This window comes from Kogia breviceps, chromosome 13 (genome assembly GCF_026419965.1).
Source record: "Kogia breviceps isolate mKogBre1 chromosome 13, mKogBre1 haplotype 1, whole genome shotgun sequence".
Classification (NCBI taxonomy): domain Eukaryota; kingdom Metazoa; phylum Chordata; class Mammalia; order Artiodactyla; family Physeteridae; genus Kogia; species Kogia breviceps.
In genome coordinates this window covers 66491875-66498948 of record NC_081322.1, presented here as the reverse complement: position 1 = coordinate 66498948, position 7074 = coordinate 66491875, and positions in this window count along the sequence as shown.

The window sequence follows — 7074 nt, the reverse complement described above, 5'->3', positions numbered from 1 at the left end:
GTAGAGCAGATAATTTGACTCTAAGGACTTTGGTAAATACTTGATCTGGAAAAATGGGAGAGCCCTAGATTGTTTATTGGAAAGTGATCCATGTGTATTGAATACATGAAAAAAATGACAAAGTTGACATTTGTCATGAAAATTCAATTTCTTGACCTTCTTATACAAAGTTATCCATATCTGCACTGAAGTCAGCTCTTTTTTTCCACCTTAACAGAGAAGATTTTAAAAATATGGATTCCTGAGATGAAGATCTGATTGACTGGTAATTACAATGAAATCTTCTGTGATGTCCATAGCTTAATTTCAAAAATTAAAAGGCAATAAACAGATTGATAATGTTTAGACTTCATAAAAATGTTAATTTCTATAGAAAATAATAAACAAAATTAAAATGACCAAAGATAGTATGATGAATTGAGAAAAATATTTTCAATGTGTATGAGAAAGATTTAATATCCCTAGTAAGGGGGTGTTATATGGTAAGAGTAACATTAGAGAAAATTGGGCAACAGGAGGTCATATAAGATGAAATACAAATGACCAATAAACCTATGAAAAGGTATTCCAGCTACATACATATTCATAAATGAACACATAAAATGGTAAGACCTGACGTCCTTGACTTTTTCTTCCTCTTAAGGGTAATACATTCAGTCTTTTACCATTACTTATGATGTTAGGTGAAGAGTTTTTGTAGATGCCCTTTGTTGGGTTCAGGAAGTTCCCTTCTGTTCCTAATATTCTTAAAGGTTTTATCATAAATGATGATTCTACTTTTTTCCAATTCTTTTTTCATTTAATGAAATAATCATATATATAGTTTTTATTTTTAGCTTTTAAATGGGAAATTACATTGACTACTCTTCAAATGTTAATCCAAACTTGCATTCTTGGGATAAACCTGATTTGATCATGATGTATCATCCTATTTATGTATTGTCCAATTCAATTTGTTAATATTTTGTTTAAGGTTTTTGTGTCTCTATACCTAAAGGATATTAGTCTGTAGTTTTCTCTTCTTATAATGTCTTCTCCGGCTTTGGTATCAGAGTAATGCTGGCCTCATAAAATGAGTTGGAAAGCATTCCTTATTTCTAGAAAAGTTTATATAGAATTGGTATTCGTTCTTCTTTGGTTGAATTCACCGTTAACTTTTTCTGGGCCTGGTCTTCTTTTTGTGGGAGAATTTGTAACTATAATTTCTTTAATAAGTACGGGGGCTATTCAGATGACTTCTTCTTGAGTGAACTTATGTTTTGCAATGAATTCCATTTAAATCAATTCATATAAATTGATTATATTCTTTTTTTTTTTTTTTTTTTTTTTTTTTTTTTGTGGTATGTGGGCCTCACTGTTGTGGCCTCTCCTGTTGTGGAGCACAGGCTCCAGACGCGCAGGCTCAGCGGCCATGGCTCACGGGCCCAGCCGCTCCGCGGCATGTGGGATCTTCCCAGACCGGGGCACGAACCCGTGTCCCCTGCATCGGCAGGCGGATTCTCAACCACTGCGCCACCAGGGAAGCCCGATTATATTCTTTATATCATTGATTTTTTGTAACAGTTTTATCAAGATTCATGTATCATGCACTTCACTCATTTAATGTGTAAAATTTATTGATTTTTCATTTATTCAGAGTTATGCACTTGTCAACTATAATCATTTTTTAAATGTTTATTCCACTGTCTAGGAGGCAGAAATATGGATGGAACTGCTGAGCTCTTCTCTACTTTCTCCCTCCTCCCCTTGGCAAGAGGATGACCTAAGTGGTTGGTACATTTTAAAAAAGGGACTGAATGTTTTGGCTTAGTCTCTTCTGGGCTTCTGTTCCCTTTGGACCCAGTCCCTCTGCAGAACACATACATTCTCAGTGCACCTGTGTGGCAAGGCCTGAGGTGACCCAGGTGGGCCACTGACTTAAGTGACAGATATACAAGGAGGCCCATTGTTATAGCACTTGCAAGTTACCTTCACTAGTCCATCTTCTATCAGTAATCAAACCCATATTTTGCTTTCCATCTATCTGATTCCAGCATTGATCACTCACTTACTTCCAAACTCAGAAAGGGATAAAAGTTGTGTTGTTTATTGGTCTTTTGCAATTTCCAGCTAGAACGAGTGAGAAAAGTCAGAAGAAAAATTCAGCTGGGGTTTGGGGGCAAGGAGGCATAGTTTGAAAATGACTAACTTTGTTGAATAAACTTATTTTACAGAAAAGACTTCTAAGGCACAATGATGTTAGAGAAGTTTTAGTTTACATGGTTAGTTACTGGAGAGTCTGAGTGAGAACCCAGGAATCCTGACTTTTTGAATCAAAGCTTTTACCCTGGGAAGCTCTGTTATTGTCATCTCTCAAATATTAATATATGCTTGGGATTCAAATTTATTTATATAACTTCACCTGTGCGCAGCTGTGTTTCCTTCAAAAAATTTTGGAGAAGAAATTATAGCCATACATAACAAAACAGGAAAGGCCTTATGAAATGACATGGTATGGTGTCTTTTTTCTTAGGTATCTTTGAAACTGTCTTAACATAATCCTCTACAAACTCAATTCTGAAAACCAGGACTTAGTCCATATATAGAAAAAAATGATTGGAAGTTCCTCAAACTTGATCTATTTTTCCTGGAGTCACATAAAAATGTGTTAGGATAAGCTATTACAATGACCTTACAAGAAGTTAAATCGACTGTGATTTTGTGAATGCTTTCATTCCGTACATTAAAGAAAATATCTTTTGCAATCTGGGATAAAATACAGAGAAACCATTTCAAAGGTTGAAGGAAAGTACACTCTACTTCATTCAGTAAGCTGTGCAAAGTGCAACGTTCTGTAAAGACACACGCTGTTGAGTACAAAATTATTGTACTATTTCAGATGGTGACTGCTACTCTTCTTGCCCCTTGGGAGCCAGGCAAGGGTGGAAATCCCTGCTTCTGCAGTCTGTAGCAGCTGAGAGCTGCCACCCCATCTTAGAGCAAAGGAACTCTTACCAGGAGCTGCGCGGCTCCTTGCTCCCCAGCTGTACTTTTGACAGCCCCTTTCTCAGGCGCATGCACGCAGTGCAGACGCCCCCTAGCGCTGGCTCTTTAACTTGCCTTATTGTGGTCCTGCATCTCCCTCTCAATTCTTTCTCCAGTGACCTCTCCCCTCCTTAGCCCCTACACCCCATCTTCGCACCTCTTTGGTCACACACTTGGTCCCTCTCACTTCTCTCTGAATCCCCATCAGTGGTCTGGGTATGTATTTCCCCCAACACGTCCCTGGACCCCGGTCTTCCAGGGGCCCCTATTAAAGAGGCGATTTTCCCTACCTCCCTCAATAAGGACTTCCAATTGTATGAGATCCCTTGAACCTCAGGCTCTCTTTCTCTTCCGCTCTGTATTAGGCTGTGAGGGCTTTCTCCTTCTAAGTGAGATAAAGTGCCCAAGCAGATAGTAACTAATCCCAGCTGACCTCTGAGGAAGCCTTGGGATGAAATGAATTCATGAGAACTGAAGCCCCTCTTCTATTAAAACAACCTTGAATAGGGAGACCAGCAGGAGGCTGGACCTAATATTTCACACACTTTTCCTTCTATTGGCTTCTCCCATTCCGAAGTCTCTGGAAAAGCTACTTTGCCTGGTTCTCCAGGGTAGGCGATAAGGTCCCCATTTGCCCAGGACTTGGTTTTGAAGTCCGCTTACCCTGGGGATCCAGGTAAGCCAGGATGTTTGCACCCTCTGCCTGTAAGACGCCCTTCCTTGTGACAGAGCAGATGGTTCCCTCCAGGTAGAAACTCTTCCTAGAAGTGCTCTAGGTCCCCGGAGACGGAGGGAGCCGATTAATTCCCTCAGGGGCATTCCCATTATCTCTCCACAAGAATCACAAGGAATTCTTGGTAAGTATACACCCAGACCCACTGTTAGTGACCATATGGTCTGGCTTGCCAAGGCCATTTCCTGTTGGCCCAGCATAACATTTGGAAGATAAATTTGACACACCTTTCCCTTACTACAGAAACGTTTTCTATAGGCATGAAGCCTAGAAAGTTGTGATTTTAATAAGTACCCAACTGATTCTTATTATTACCAAAGTCTGTGGTTAGTTTAGAATCTACTGTATCAGTATTTGGCTTACCAGGGCAGAGTAATAATTTTTCAAAAAACAAGGGGCCCACACTTGCCTAAATAGGAGCAATGTGAATATCGTGAGACTGTGGCTTCAGTTAGAGCTTAAATTTATTGTTTGCAGCAGGTTTTATTCTACTACAGCAGGATTTATTATTATTCGGATTGTGCAAATCTGCAGAGCATATAGATACAGGTATAGATATATCCTCACGTCTTGTTTCCTATTTCTCTAATAATCCCTTTCATCTCAAAACACAGATTCCCACAAGATGAATACAGTTGAAATTATTTATCTCTGTGTCATTACCCTACCATAAGCATCATCCCTTAAATAATTCACTTTCTGTTGTGCCTTAATGCTTAAGAAGCTATGAACTTTTCATTATAGTCATACTCCAGCATCACATTAGCTTTAGGAAATCATTAGTCCAGGAAACAAATTGTCCTGTCATGTATGACCAGTTCACTCCATGGTTCATGCCTGAATCCTGAATAATCATAAATGTCTTCTTAGCAGCATTTTTGTGTGTGTGTGTGTGGTACGTAGGCTTCTCACTGTTGTGGCCTCTCCCGTTGCGGAGCACAGGCTCCAGACGTGCAGGCCCAGCGGCCATGGCTCACGGGCCCAGCCGCTCCGCGGCATGTGGGATCTTCCCGGACCGGGGCACGAACCCGCGTCCCCTGCATCGGCAGGCGGACTCTCAACCACTGCGCCACCAGGGAAGCCCTTGAGCAGCATTTTTAAATGAAAGAAACAGATACAGGGATTTTAAATCATTTTTATCTGTTACATGTTTGTGACTTCTCCCATCATTTATGATTAGTGGGCAGAGCAGACAGCAAAAACTATGCATCAGGGGATGTAATCATAAAACACCACTCCCCCTAAAGCAGAAATGTTCTAAATTGGAAACTTATTTATTGAAGGATTTTTTTTTACTCTGCTGGAATACATTGCAAGAAATTAATACATTAGATAAAAAGATATTTCCACATCGGGAAGTTCAAAAGATTAAGATGTTACTGAAATGTAAGTTAAAGGAATTCATAAATGTTTCAGAAAACATTACAGTAGAATTATTACTGTAATTTGAGAAAGGCAGGTTCTGCAATAAAGTGAGATTCATTACAAAGCCAAAATTATTTTTTAAACCCCTGACATAGTTAGATAGAATTTTCACGCCAAGTCAAATAATTATGAAATTAAAACATTGCTTGAAGGAATGCTTGGAATTTTATGCTAATGAGGACTTAACTTTAGAGGCTTGTTTTTCTTTGTGAAAATGTTGTGTTTTATGACTTTCTTCCAAGCTCTCAATGTGTATAAGTGTGACAAAATTCCTATAAGAAGCTGAGGTAAGAGGAACTTGTAAATACTTATTCAAATGTTCCATTTACTCATTTATTTATTCATTCAGCAAGTATCTATTGAGTGTCTGTCTGTGCCAGATGCTGGGCTGTGCAGCGTAGGAGGACACAGACAAGGTCTTTCTGCCTTCATGGAACCATCTTCTAATGGGGAAGATAGTCAACAAGCAATGAATAAATGAACAAGGACATTTCAGACGGCACGGTAAGAGGTTAGCTTAACAGGCCCAGCTTGTTCAAACCCTGCATGTTCTAAAGAAAGTCCTGTTTTCAGGGGGAGTGGCCTTTGACCATCTCCTGGGAGGTAACCTCTGAGTCCTCAAAATGTCCTGCCTGATAAGAGTGTTTTCAGATGCCTGAGGCCTTGGCCATGCTGTGTCAGTTTGACCTCTGCAGAGAGGTGAGCTGGAAACTGAGTAGTAAGTCAGCCACGTGGGCACTGCAAGTCTATGTGACTGACACTCAATAAAAACCCTGGACACGAAGGCTCAGGAGCACTTCCGTAATTGGCAATAGTGTACCCGTGTTGTCACACATTGTTACTGGGAGAATGAAGCGCATCTTCACGTGACTCTGCTGGAAGCGGAGCTGGAAACATGCATCCAGTTTCTCCTGGACTTCACCCATGCACCTTTTTCCTTGGCTGATTTTGTTCTGCATCCTTTCACTTTAATCAACCACAACCTTGAGTAGAATAGCTATTCTGAGCCCTGTGATTCCTTGTAGTGAATCACTGAGTCTGAGCCTGGTCTCGGGAGCCCTCTACACACAAACCATATTAGATGCAATAAACAGGGTGATGTGTTAGATTAATGGTGTGGGCATGGGGTGCCTAGTTAAGATGGGAAATGAATTAAAGCCTGAGGGGTAAGAGGCTGGTGAGCATGGGAAGAGCTTAAGGAGGTGTGCTCCAGGCAGAGGAAGAGTAACTGCAAAGGCTTTGGGACAGTGAAGTGCTGGGCATGTTGGAGGGACAGTAAGGACTCCAAGAGCCTGGGGGGCAGAGGCAACGTGACAGCAGATGGGGTTGGTAAAAGAGTACCAAGGGCCAGATCATGCAAGGCTTTTAGGTCTCCGAAAGGAGTTTGGATTTTGTTGGAAGCAAATGAGTCTTGACTGGGTGAGGTTACACCCAGTCCTGTTGCTTTTTTATTTTTATTTTATTTTATTTTATTTATTTATTTTTGCGGTACGCGGGCCTCTCACTGTTGTGGCCTCTCCCGTTGCAGAGCACAGGCTCTGGACGCGCAGGCTCAGCGGCCATGGCTCACGGGCCCAGCCGCTCCGCGGCACGTGGGATCCTCCCGGACCGGGGCACGAACCCGCGTCCCCTGCATCGGCAGGCGGACTCTCAACCACTGCGCCACCAGGGAAGCCCTTATTTTTATTTTTAACTACATCAGTAACTTGAGGCATGTGAAGTCATTTTATGAAGGGGCTCAGTCAGGTTGCAGCCTCTTTTACAGCCACCCCTGTGTATCCCTGGGTTCTACATCTGCAGATACGGGGGGCTGATTTCACTGCACCACTTTACATAAGGGACTTGTTTGGTATCTGTGGGGTTCCTGGAACGAAGTCTCCGTGGATAATGAG